Source organism: Syngnathus scovelli, chromosome 9 (genome assembly GCF_024217435.2).
Source record: "Syngnathus scovelli strain Florida chromosome 9, RoL_Ssco_1.2, whole genome shotgun sequence".
Lineage (NCBI taxonomy): Eukaryota > Metazoa > Chordata > Actinopteri > Syngnathiformes > Syngnathidae > Syngnathus > Syngnathus scovelli.
Genome location: NC_090855.1, coordinates 14669138 through 14682803, shown reverse-complemented (window position 1 = coordinate 14682803; position 13666 = coordinate 14669138).

Sequence of the window (13666 nt, the reverse complement as noted above, 5' to 3'; positions counted from 1 at the left end):
AATTTTATTGCTTAAATCGCATTTTCTCGACGAGCCGAGCACGTTTTCTGAAATGTGCTCCTCCCGTCACTCTGGTTGGGTGCGCATAGTAAAAAGTGCTCTTGGCAGCTAGAGAGTGCCGCGTTGACGGCTGCACATGAAGAAATAACCACCTGCAACGTTTGGTTTAGGTTTTAGGTGCATTTTTAATTTTATTGCTTAAATCGCATTTTCTCGACGAGCTGAGCACGTTTTCTGAAATGTGCTCCTCCCGTCACTCTGGTTGGGTGTGCATAGTAAAAAGTGCTCTTGGCAGCTAGAGAGTGCCGTGTTGACCAATGCGCATGAAGAAATGACCATCTGCAACGTTTGGTTTAGGTTTTGGGTGCATTTTTAATTTTATTGCTGAAATTGCATTTTCTCGACGAGCTGAGATCGTTTTCTGGAATGTGCTCCTCCCGTCACTCTGGGTGGGTGCGCATAGTAAAAAGTGCTCTTGGCAGCTAGAGAGTGCCGCGTTGACCACTGCGCATGAAGAAATAACCACCTGCAACGTTTGGTTTAGGTTTTAGGTGCATTTTTAATTTTATTGCTTAAATCGCATTTTCTCGATGAGCTGAGCACGTTTTCTGAAATGTGCTCCTCCCGTCACTCTGGTTGGGTGCGCATAGTAAAAAGTGCTCTTGGCAGCTAGAGAGTGCCGCGTTGACCACTGCGCATGAAGAAATAACCACCTGCAACGTTTGGTTTAGGTTTTAGGTGCATTTTTAATTTTATTGCTTAAATCGCATTCCCTCGACGAGCTGAGCACGTTTTCTGAAATGTGCTCCTCCCGTCACTCTGGTCGGGTGCGCATAGTAAAAAGTGCTCTTGGCAGCTAGAGAGTGCCGCGTTGACCACTGCGCATGAAGAAATAACCACCCCCAACGTTTGGTTTAGGTTTTAGGTGCATTTTTAATTTTATTGCTTAAATCGCATTTTCTCGATGAGCTGAGCACGTTTTCTGAAATGTGCTCCTCCCGTCACTCTGGTTGGGTGCGCATAGTAAAAAGTGCTCTTGGCAGCTAGAGAGTGCCGCGTTGACCACTGCGCATGAAGAAATAACCACCTGCAACGTTTGGTTTAGGTTTTGGGTGCATTTTTAATTTTATTGCTTTAATCACATTTTCTCGACGAGCTGAGCACGTTTTCTGAAATGTGCTCCTCCCGTCACTCTGGTTGGGTGCGCATAGTAAAAAGTGCTCTTGGCAGCTAGAGAGTGCCGCGTTGACCACTGCGCATGAAGAAATAACCACGTGCAACGTTTGTTTTAGGTTTTGGGTGCATTTTTAATTTTATTGCTTAAATCGCATTTTCTCGTCGAGCTGAGCACGTTTTCAGAAATGTGCTCCTCCCGTCACTCTGGTTGGGTGCGCATAGTAAAAAGTGCTCTTGGCAGCTAGAGAGTGCCGCGTTGACCACTGCGCATGAAGAAATGACCATCTGCAACGTTTGGTTTAGGTTTTGGGTGCATTTTTAATTTTATTGCTTAAATCGCATTTTCTCGACGAGCTGAGCACGTTTTCTGAAATGTGCTCCTCCCGTCACTCTGGTTGGGTGCGCATAGTAAAAAGTGCTCTTGGCAGCTAGAGAGTGCCGCGTTGACCACTGCGCATGAAGAAATGACCATCTGCAACGTTTGGTTTAGGTTTTAGGTGCATTTTTAATTTTATTGCTTAAATGGCATTTTCTCGACGAGCTGAGCATGTTTTCTGAAATGTGCTCCTCCCGTCACTCTGGTTGGGTGCGCATAGTAAAAGGTGCTTTTGGCAGCTAGAGAGTGCCGCGTTGACCACTGCGCATGAAGAAATGACCATCTGCAACGTTTGGTTTAGGTTTTAGGTGCATTTTTAATTTTATTGCTTTAATCGCATTTTCTCGACGAGCTGAGCACGTTTTCTGAAATGTGCTCCTCCCGTCACTCTGGTTGGGTGCGCATAGTAAAAAGTGCTCTTGGCAGCTAGAGAGTGCCGCGTTGACCACTGCGCATGAAGAAATAACCACCTGCAACGTTTGGTTTAGGTTTTAGGTGCATTTTTAATTTTATTGCTTAAATCGCATTTTCTCGACGAGCTGAGCACGTTTTCTGAAATGTGCTCCTCCCGTCACTCTGGTCGGGTGCGCATAGTAAAAAGTGCTCTTGGCAGCTGGAGAGTGCCGCGTTGACTGCTGCACATGAAGAAATAACCACCCCCAACGTTTGGTTTAGGTTTTAGGTGCATTTTTAATTTTATTGCTTAAATCGCATTTTCTCGACGAGCTGAGCACGTTTTCTGAAATGTGCTCCTCCCGTCACTCTGGTTGGGTGCGCATAGTAAAAAGTGCTCTTGGTAGCTAGAGAGTGCCGCGTTGACCACTGCGCATGAAGAAATAACCACCCGCAACGTTTGGTTTAGGTTTTAGGTGCATTTTTAATTTTATTGCTTAAATCGCATTTTCTCGACGAGCTGAGCACGTTTTCTGAAATGTGCTCCTCCCGTCACTCTGGTTGGGTCCGCATAGTAAAAAGTGCTCTTGGCAGCTAGAGAGTGCCGCGTTGACCACTGCGCATGAAGAAATAACCACGTGCAACGTTTGTTTTAGGTTTTGGGTGCATTTTTAATTTTATTGCTTAAATCGCATTTTCTCGTCGAGGTGAGCACGTTTTCAGAAATGTGCTCCTCACGTCACTCTGGTTGGGTGTGCATAGTAAAAAGTGCTCTTGGCAGCTAGAGAGTGTCGCGTTCACCGCTGCGCATGAAGAAATGACCATCTGCAACGTTTGGTTTAGGTTTTAGGTGCATTTTTAATTTTATTGCTTAAATCGCATTTTCTCGACGAGCTGAGCATGTTTTCTGAAATGTGCTCCTCCCGTCACTCTGGTTGGGTGCGCATAGTAAAAAGTGCTCTTGGCAGCTATAGAGTGCCGCGTTGACCACTGCGCATGAAGAAATGACCATCTGCAACGTTTGGTTTAGGTTTTAGGTGCATTTTTAATTTTATTGCTTTAATCGCATTTTCTCGACGAGCTGAGCACGTTTTCTGAAATGTGCTCCTCCCGTCACTCTGGTTGGGTGCGCATAATAAAAAGTGCTCTTGGCAGCTAGAGAGTGCCGCGTTGACCACTGCGCATGAAGAAATAACCACCTGCAACGTTTGGTTTAGGTTTTAGGTGCATTTTTAATTTTATTGCTTAAATCGCATTCCCTCGACGAGCTGAGCACGTTTTCTGAAATGTGCTCCTCCCGTCACTCTGGTTGGGTGCGCATAGTAAAAAGTGCTCTTGGCAGCTAGAGAGTGCCGCATTGACCACTGCGCATGAAGAAATAACCACCTGCAACGTTTGGTTTAGGTTTTAGGTGCATTTTTAATTTTATTGCTTAAATCGCATTTTCTCGACGAGCTGAGCACGTTTTCTGAAATGTGTTCCTCCAGTCACTCTGGTTGGGTGTGCATAGTAAAAAGTGCTCTTGGCAGCTAGAGAGTGCCACGTTGACCACTGCGCATGAAGAAATGACCATCTGCAACGTTTGGTTTAGGTTTTGGGTGCATTTTTAATTTTATTGCTTAAATCGCATTTTCTCGACGAGCTGAGCACGTTTTCTGAAATGTGCTCCTCCCGTCACTCTGGTTGGGTGCGCATAGTAAAAAGTGCTCTTGGCAGCTAGAGAGTGCCGCGTTGACCACTGCGCATGAAGAAATGACCATCTGCAACGTTTGGTTTAGGTTTTGGGTGCATTTTTAACTTTATTGCTTAAATCGCATTTTCTCGACGAGCTGAGCACATTTTCTGAAATGTGCTCCTCCCGTCACTCTGGTTGGGTGCGCATAGTAAAAAGTGCTCTTGGCAGCTAGAGATTGCCGCGTTGAAAACTGCGCATGAAGAAATAACCACCTGCAACGTTTGGTTTAGCTTTTAGGTGCATTTTTATTTTTATTGCTTAAATAGCATTTTCTCGACGAGCTGAGCACGATTTCTGAAATGTGCTCCTCCCGTCACTCTGGTTGGGTGCGCATAATAAAAAGTGCTCTTGGCAGCTAGAGAGTGCCGCGTTGACCACTGCGCATGAAGAAATAACCACCTGCGAGTTTGGTTTAGGTTTTAGGTGCATTTTTAATTTTATTGCTTAAATCGCATTTTCTCGATGAGCTGAGCACGTTTTCTGAAATGTGCTCCTCCCGTCACTCTTGTTGGGTGCGCATAGTAAAAAGTGCTCTTGGCAGCTAGAGAGTGCCGCGTTGACCACTGCGCATGAAGAAATAACCACCTGCAACGTTTGGTTTAGGTTTTGGGTGCATTTTTAATTTTATTGCTTAAATCGCATTTTCTCGACGAGCTGAGCACGTTTTCTGAAATGTGCTCCTCCCGTCACTCTGGTTGGGTGCGCATAGTAAAAAGTGCTCTTGGCAGCTAGAGAGTGCCGCGTTGACCACTGCGCATGAAGAAATGACCATCTGCAACGTTTGGTTTAGGTTTTAGGTGCATTTTTAATTTTATTGCTTAAATTGCATTTTCTCGACGAGCTGAGCACGTTTTCTGGAATGTGTTCCTCCCGTCACTCTGGTTGGGTGCGCATAGTAAAAAGTGCTCTTGGCAGCTAGAGAGTGCCGCGTTGACCACTGCACATGAAGAAATAACCACCTGCAACGTTTGGTTTAGGTTTTGGGTGCATTTTTAATTTTATTGCTTAAATCGCATTTTCTCGACGAGCTGAGCACGTTTTCTGAAATGTGCTCCTCCCGTCACTCTGGTTGGGTGCGCATAGTAAAAAGTGCTCTTGGCAGCTAGAGAGTGCCGCGTTGACCACTGCGCATGAAGAAATGACCATCTGCAACGTTTGGTTTAGGTTTTAGGTGCATTTTTAATTTTATTGCTTAAATCGCATTTTCTCGACGAGCTGAGCACGTTTTCTGAAATGTGCTCCTCCCGTCACTCTGGTTGGGTGCGCATAGTAAAAAGTGCTCTTGGCAGCTAGAGAGTGCCGCGTTGACCATTGCGCATGAAGAAATAACCACCTGCAACGTTTGGTTTAGGTTTTAAGTGCATTTTTAATTTTATTGCTTAAATCCCATTTTCTCGTCGAGCTGAGCACGTTTTCTGAAATGTGCTCCTCCCGTCACTCTGGTTGGGTGCGCATAGTAAAAAGTGCTCTTGGCAGCTAGAGAGTGCCGCGTTGACCACTGCGCATGAAGAAATGACCATCTGCAACGTTTGGTTTAGGTTTTAGGTGCATTTTTAATTGTATTGCTTAATCGCATTTTCTCGACGAGCTGAGCACATTTTCTGAAATGTGCTCCTCCCGTCACTCTGGTTGGGTGCGCATAGTAAAAAGTGCTCTTGGCAGCTAGAGATTGCCGCGTTGACCACTGCGCATGAAGAAATAACCACCTGCAACGTTTGGTTTAGGTTTTAGGTGCATTTTTAATTTTATTGCTTAAATAGCATTTTCTCGACGAGCTGAGCACGATTTCTGAAATGTGCTCCTCCCGTCACTCTGGTTGGGTGCGCATAGTAAAAAGTGCTCTTGGCAGCTAGAGAGTGCCGCGTTGACCACTGCGCATGAAGAAATAACCACGTGCAACGTTTGTTTTAGGTTTTAGGTGCATTTTTAATTTTATTGCTTAAATCGCATTTTCTCGACGAGCTGAGCACGTTTTCTGAAATGTGCTCCTCCCGTCACTCTGGTTGGGTGCGCATAGTAAAAAGTGCTCTTGGCAGCTAGAGAGTGCCGCGTTTACCACTGCGCATGAAGAAATGACCATCTGCAACGTTTGGTTTAGGTTTTAGGTGCATTTTTAATTTTATTGCTTAATCGCATTTTCTCGACGAGCTGAGCACATTTTCTGAAATGTGCTCCTCCCGTCACTCTGGTTGGGTGCGCATAGTAAAAAGTGCTCTTGGCAGCTAGAGATTGCCGCGTTGACCACTGCGCATGAAGAAATAACCACCTGTAACGTTTGGTTTAGGTTTTAGGTGCATTTTTAATTTTATTGCTTAAATAGCATTTTCTCGACGAGCTGAGCACGATTTCTGAAATGTGCTCCTCCCGTCACTCTGGTTGGGTGCGCATAGTAAAAAGTGCTCTTGGCAGCTAGAGAGTGCCGCGTTGACCACTGCGCATGAAGAAATAACCACGTGCAACGTTTGTTTTAGGTTTTAGGTGCATTTTTAATTTTATTGCTTAAATCGCATTTTCTCGTCGAGCTGAGCACGTTTTCTGAAATGTGCTCCTCCCGTCACTCTGGTTGGGTACGCATAGTAAAAAGTGCTCTTGGCAGCTAGAGAGTGCCGCGTTGACCACTGCGCATTAAGAAATAACCACCTGCAACGTTTGGTTTAGGTTTTATGTGCATTTTTAATTTTATTGCTTAAATCGCATTTTCTCGACGAGCCGAGCACGTTTTCTGAAATGTGCTCCTCCCGTCACTCTGGTTGGGTGCGCATAGTAAAAAGTGCTCTTGGCAGCTAGAGAGTGCCGCGTTGACGGCTGCACATGAAGAAATAACCACCTGCAACGTTTGGTTTAGGTTTTAGGTGCATTTTTAATTTTATTGCTTAAATCGCATTTTCTCGACGAGCTGAGCACGTTTTCTGAAATGTGCTCCTCCCGTCACTCTGGTTGGGTGCGCATAGTAAAAAGTGCTCTTGGCAGCTAGAGAGTGCCGCGTTGACCACTGCGCATGAAGAAATGACCATCTGCAACGTTTGGTTTAGGTTTTGGGTGCATTTTTAATTTTATTGCTTAAATCGCATTTTCTCGACGAGCTGAGCACGTTTTCTGGAATGTGCTCCTCCCGTCACTCTGGTTGGGTGCGCATAGTAAAAAGTGCTCTTGGCAGCTAGAGAGTGCCGCGTTGACCACTGCGCATGAAGAAATGACCATCTGCAGCGTTTGGTTTAGGTTTTAGGTGCATTTTTAATTTTATTGCTTAAATCGTATTTTCTCGACGAGCTGAGCACGTTTTCTGAAATGTGCTCCTCCCGTCACTCTGGTTGGGTGCGCATAGTAAAAAGTGCTCTTGGCAGCTAGAGAGTGCCGCGTTGACCACTGCGCATGAAGAAATGACCATCTGCAACGTTTGGTTTAGGTTTTAGGTGCATTTTTAATTTTATTGCTTAAATCGCATTTTCTCGACGAGCTGAGCATGTTTTCTGAAATGTGCTCCTCCCGTCACTCTGGTTGGGTGCGCATAGTAAAAAGTGCTCTTGGCAGCTAGAGAGTGCCGCGTTGACCTCTGCGCATGAAGAAATGACCATCTGCAACGTTTGGTTTAGGTTTTGGGTGCATTTTTAATTTTATTGCTTAAATCGCATTTTCTCGACGAGCTGAGCACGTTTTCTGAAATGTGCTCCTCCCGTCACTCTGGTTGGGTGCGCATAGTAAAAAGTGCTCTTGGCAGCTAGAGAGTGCCGCGTTGACCACTGCGCATGAAGAAATGACCATCTGCAACGTTTGGTTTAGGTTTTAGGTGCATTTTTAATTTTATTGCTTAAATCGCATTTTCTCGACGAGCTGAGCACGTTTTCTGAAATGTGCTCCTCCCGTCACTCTGGTTGGGTGCGCATAGTAAAAAGTGCTCTTGGCAGCTAGAGAGTGCCGCGTTGACCATTGCGCATGAAGAAATAACCACCTGCAACGTTTGGTTTAGGTTTTAAGTGCATTTTTAATTTTATTGCTTAAATCCCATTTTCTCGTCGAGCTGAGCACGTTTTCTGAAATGTGCTCCTCCCGTCACTCTGGTTGGGTGCGCATAGTAAAAAGTGCTCTTGGCAGCTAGAGAGTGCCGCGTTGACCACTGCGCATGAAGAAATGACCATCTGCAACGTTTGGTTTAGGTTTTAGGTGCATTTTTAATTGTATTGCTTAATCGCATTTTCTCGACGAGCTGAGCACATTTTCTGAAATGTGCTCCTCCCGTCACTCTGGTTGGGTGCGCATAGTAAAAAGTGCTCTTGGCAGCTAGAGATTGCCGCGTTGACCACTGCGCATGAAGAAATAACCACCTGCAACGTTTGGTTTAGGTTTTAGGTGCATTTTTAATTTTATTGCTTAAATAGCATTTTCTCGACGAGCTGAGCACGATTTCTGAAATGTGCTCCTCCCGTCACTCTGGTTGGGTGCGCATAGTAAAAAGTGCTCTTGGCAGCTAGAGAGTGCCGCGTTGACCACTGCGCATGAAGAAATAACCACGTGCAACGTTTGTTTTAGGTTTTAGGTGCATTTTTAATTTTATTGCTTAAATCGCATTTTCTCGACGAGCTGAGCACGTTTTCTGAAATGTGCTCCTCCCGTCACTCTGGTTGGGTGCGCATAGTAAAAAGTGCTCTTGGCAGCTAGAGAGTGCCGCGTTTACCACTGCGCATGAAGAAATGACCATCTGCAACGTTTGGTTTAGGTTTTAGGTGCATTTTTAATTTTATTGCTTAATCGCATTTTCTCGACGAGCTGAGCACATTTTCTGAAATGTGCTCCTCCCGTCACTCTGGTTGGGTGCGCATAGTAAAAAGTGCTCTTGGCAGCTAGAGATTGCCGCGTTGACCACTGCGCATGAAGAAATAACCACCTGTAACGTTTGGTTTAGGTTTTAGGTGCATTTTTAATTTTATTGCTTAAATAGCATTTTCTCGACGAGCTGAGCACGATTTCTGAAATGTGCTCCTCCCGTCACTCTGGTTGGGTGCGCATAGTAAAAAGTGCTCTTGGCAGCTAGAGAGTGCCGCGTTGACCACTGCGCATGAAGAAATAACCACGTGCAACGTTTGTTTTAGGTTTTAGGTGCATTTTTAATTTTATTGCTTAAATCGCATTTTCTCGTCGAGCTGAGCACGTTTTCTGAAATGTGCTCCTCCCGTCACTCTGGTTGGGTACGCATAGTAAAAAGTGCTCTTGGCAGCTAGAGAGTGCCGCGTTGACCACTGCGCATTAAGAAATAACCACCTGCAACGTTTGGTTTAGGTTTTATGTGCATTTTTAATTTTATTGCTTAAATCGCATTTTCTCGACGAGCCGAGCACGTTTTCTGAAATGTGCTCCTCCCGTCACTCTGGTTGGGTGCGCATAGTAAAAAGTGCTCTTGGCAGCTAGAGAGTGCCGCGTTGACGGCTGCACATGAAGAAATAACCACCTGCAACGTTTGGTTTAGGTTTTAGGTGCATTTTTAATTTTATTGCTTAAATCGCATTTTCTCGACGAGCTGAGCACGTTTTCTGAAATGTGCTCCTCCCGTCACTCTGGTTGGGTGCGCATAGTAAAAAGTGCTCTTGGCAGCTAGAGAGTGCCGCGTTGACCACTGCGCATGAAGAAATGACCATCTGCAACGTTTGGTTTAGGTTTTGGGTGCATTTTTAATTTTATTGCTTAAATCGCATTTTCTCGACGAGCTGAGCACGTTTTCTGGAATGTGCTCCTCCCGTCACTCTGGTTGGGTGCGCATAGTAAAAAGTGCTCTTGGCAGCTAGAGAGTGCCGCGTTGACCACTGCGCATGAAGAAATGACCATCTGCAGCGTTTGGTTTAGGTTTTAGGTGCATTTTTAATTTTATTGCTTAAATCGTATTTTCTCGACGAGCTGAGCACGTTTTCTGAAATGTGCTCCTCCCGTCACTCTGGTTGGGTGCGCATAGTAAAAAGTGCTCTTGGCAGCTAGAGAGTGCCGCGTTGACCACTGCGCATGAAGAAATGACCATCTGCAACGTTTGGTTTAGGTTTTAGGTGCATTTTTAATTTTATTGCTTAAATCGCATTTTCTCGACGAGCTGAGCATGTTTTCTGAAATGTGCTCCTCCCGTCACTCTGGTTGGGTGCGCATAGTAAAAAGTGCTCTTGGCAGCTAGAGAGTGCCGCGTTGACCTCTGCGCATGAAGAAATGACCATCTGCAACGTTTGGTTTAGGTTTTGGGTGCATTTTTAATTTTATTGCTTAAATCGCATTTTCTCGAGGAGCTGAGCACGTTTTCTGAAATGTGCTCCCCCCGTCACTCTGGTTGGGTGCGCTTAGTAAAAAGTGCTCTTGGCAGCTAGAGAGTGCCGCGTTGACCACTGCGCATGAAGAAATAACCACCTGCAAGTTTGGTTTAGGTTTTAGGTGCATTTTTTATTTTATTGCTTAAATCGCATTTTCTTGACGAGCTGAGCACGTTTTCTGAAATGAGCTCCTCCCGTCACTCTGGTTGGGTGCGCATAGTAAAAAGTGCTCTTGGCAGCTAGAGAGTGCCGCGTTGACCACTGCACATGAAGAAATAACCACCTGCAAGTTTGGTTTAGGTTTTAGGTGCATTTTTAATTTTATTGCTTAAATCGCATTTTCTCGACAAGCTGAGCACGTTTTCTGAAATGTGCTCCTCCCGTCACTCTGGTTGGGTGCGCATAGTAAAAAGTGCTCTTGGCAGCTAGAGAGTGCCGCGTTGACCACTGCGCATGAAGAAATGACCATCTGCAACGTTTGGTTTAGGTTTTAGGTGCATTTTTAATTTTATTGCTTAAATCGCATTTTCTCGACGAGCTGAGCACGTTTTCTGAAATGTGCTCCTCCCGTCACTCTGGTTGGGTGCGCATAGTAAAAAGTGCTCTTGGCAGCTAGAGAGTGCCGCGTTGACTGCTGCACATGAAGAAATAACCACCCCCAACGTTTGGTTTAGGTTTTAGGTGCATTTTTAATTTTATTGCTTAAATCGCATTTTCTCGACGAGCTGAGCACGTTTTCTGAAATGTGCTCCTCCCGTCACTCTGGTTGGGTGCGCATAGTAAAAAGTGCTCTTGGCAGCTAGAGAGTGCCGCGTTGACCACTGCGCATGAAGAAATGACCATCTGCAACGTTTGGTTTAGGTTTTGGGTGCATTTTTAATTTTATTGCTTAAATCGCATTTTCTCGACGAGCTGAGCACGTTTTCTGGAATGTGCTCCTCCCGTCACTCTGGTTGGGTGCGCATAGTAAAAAGTGCTCTTGGCAGCTAGAGAGTGCCGCGTTGACCACTGCGCATGAAGAAATGACCATCTGCAGCGTTTGGTTTAGGTTTTAGGTGCATTTTTAATTTTATTGCTTAAATCGTATTTTCTCGACGAGCTGAGCACGTTTTCTGAAATGTGCTCCTCCCGTCACTCTGGTTGGGTGCGCATAGTAAAAAGTGCTCTTGGCATCTAGAGAGTGCCGCGTTGACCACTGCGCATGAAGAAATGACCATCTACAACGTTTGGTTTAGGTTTTAGGTGCATTTTTAATTGTATTGCTTGAATCGCATTTTCTCGACGAGCTGAGCATGTTTTCTGAAATGTGCTCCTCCCGTCACTCTGGTTGGGTGCGCATAGTAAAAAGTGCTCTTGGCAGCTAGAGAGTGCCGCGTTGACCTCTGCGCATGAAGAAATGACCATCTGCAACGTTTGGTTTAGGTTTTGGGTGCATTTTTAATTTTATTGCTTAAATCGCATTTTCTCGAGGAGCTGAGCACGTTTTCTGAAATGTGCTCCCCCCGTCACTCTGGTTGAGTGCGCATAGTAAAAAGTGCTCTTGGCAGCTAGAGAGTGCCGCGTTGACCACTGCGCATGAAGAAATAACCACCTGCAAGTTTGGTTTAGGTTTTAGGTGCATTTTTTATTTTATTGCTTAAATCGCATTTTCTTGACGAGCTGAGCACGTTTTCTGAAATGAGCTCCTCCCGTCACTCTGGTTGGGTGCGCATAGTAAAAAGTGCTCTTGGCAGCTAGAGAGTGCCGCGTTGACCACTGCACATGAAGAAATAACCACCTGCAAGTTTGGTTTAGGTTTTAGGTGCATTTTTAATTTTATTGCTTAAATCGCACTTTCTCGACAAGCTGAGCACGTTTTCTGAAATGTGCTCCTCCCGTCACTCTGGTTGGGTGCGCATAGTAAAAAGTTCTCTTGGCAGCTAGAGAGTGCCGCGTTGACCACTGCGCATGAAGAAATGACCATCTGCAACGTTTGTTTTAGGTTTTAGGTGCATTTTTAATTTTATTGCTTAAATCGCATTTTCTCGTCGAGCTGAGCACGTTTTCAGAAATGTGCTCCTCCCGTCACTCTGGTTGGGTGTGCATAGTAAAAAGTGCTCTTGGCAGCTAGAGAGTGCCGCGTTGACCACTGCGCATGAAGAAATGACCATCTGCAACGTTTGGTTTAGGTTTTGGGTGCATTTTTAATTTTATTGCTTAAATCGCATTTTCTCGACGAGCTGAGCACGTTTTCTGAAATGTGCTCCTCCCGTCACTCTGGTTGGGTGCGCATAGTAAAAAGTGCTCTTGGCAGCTAGAGAGTGCCGCGTTGACCACTGCGCATGAAGAAATGACCATCTGCAACGTTTGGTTTAGGTTTTAGGTGCATTTTTAATTTTATTGCTTAAATCGCATTTTCTCGACGAGCTGAGCATGTTTTCTGAAATGTGCTCCTCCCGTCACTCTGGTTGGGTGCGCATAGTAAAAGGTGCTTTTGGCAGCTAGAGAGTGCCGCGTTGACCACTGCGCATGAAGAAATGACCATCTGCAACGTTTGGTTTAGGTTTTAGGTGCATTTTTAATTTTATTGCTTTAATCGCATTTTCTCGACGAGCTGAGCACGTTTTCTGAAATGTGCTCCTCCCGTCACTGTGGTTGGGTGCGCATAGTAAAAAGTGCTCTTGGCAGCTAGAGAGTGCCGCGTTGACCACTGCGCATGAAGAAATAACCACCCGCAACGTTTGGTTTAGGTTTTAGGTGCATTTTTAATTTTATTGCTTAAATCGCATTTTCTCGACGAGCTGAGCACGTTTTCTGAAATGTGCTCCTCCCGTCACTCTGGTTGGGTGCGCATATTAAAAAGTGCTCTTGGCAGCTAGAGAGTGCCGCGTTGACCACTGCGCATGAAGAAATGACCATCTGCAACGTTTGGTTTAGGTTTTAGGTGCATTTTTAATTTTATTGCTTAAATCGCATTTTCTCGACGAGCTGAGCACGTTTTCTGAAATGTGCTCCTCCCGTCACTCTGGTTGGGTGCGCATAGTAAAAAGTGCTCTTGGCAGCTAGAGAGTGCCGCGTTGACCACTGCGCATGAAAAAATGACCATCTGCAACGTTTGGTTTAGGTTTTGGGTGCATTTTTAATTTTATTGCTTAAATCGCATTTTTTCGACGAGCTGAGCACGTTTTCTGAAATGTGCTCCTCTCGTCACTCTGGTTGGGTGCGCATAGTAAAAAGTGCTCTTGGCAGCTAGAGAGTGCCGCGTTGACCACTGCGCATGAAGAAATAACCACCTGCAACGTTTGGTTTAGGTTTTGGGTGCATTTTTAATTTTATTGCTTAAATCGCATTTTCTCGTCGAGCTGAGCACGTTTTCTGAAATGTGCTCCTCCCGTCACTCTGGTTGGGTGTGCATAGTAAAAAGTGCTCTTGGCAGCTAGAGAGTGCCGCGTTGACCACTGCGCATGAAGAAATAACCATCTGCAACGTTTGGTTTAGGTTTTAGGTGCATTTTTATTTTTATTGCTTAAATCGCATTTTCTCGACGAGCTGAGCACGATTTCTGAAATGTGCTCCTCCCGTCACTCTGGTTGGGTGCGCATAATAAAAAGTGCTCTTGGCAGCTAGAGAGTGCCGCGTTGACTGCTGCGCATGAAGAAATAACCACCTGCAACGTTTGGTTTAGGTTTTAGGTGCATTTTTAATTTTATTGCTTAAATCGCATTT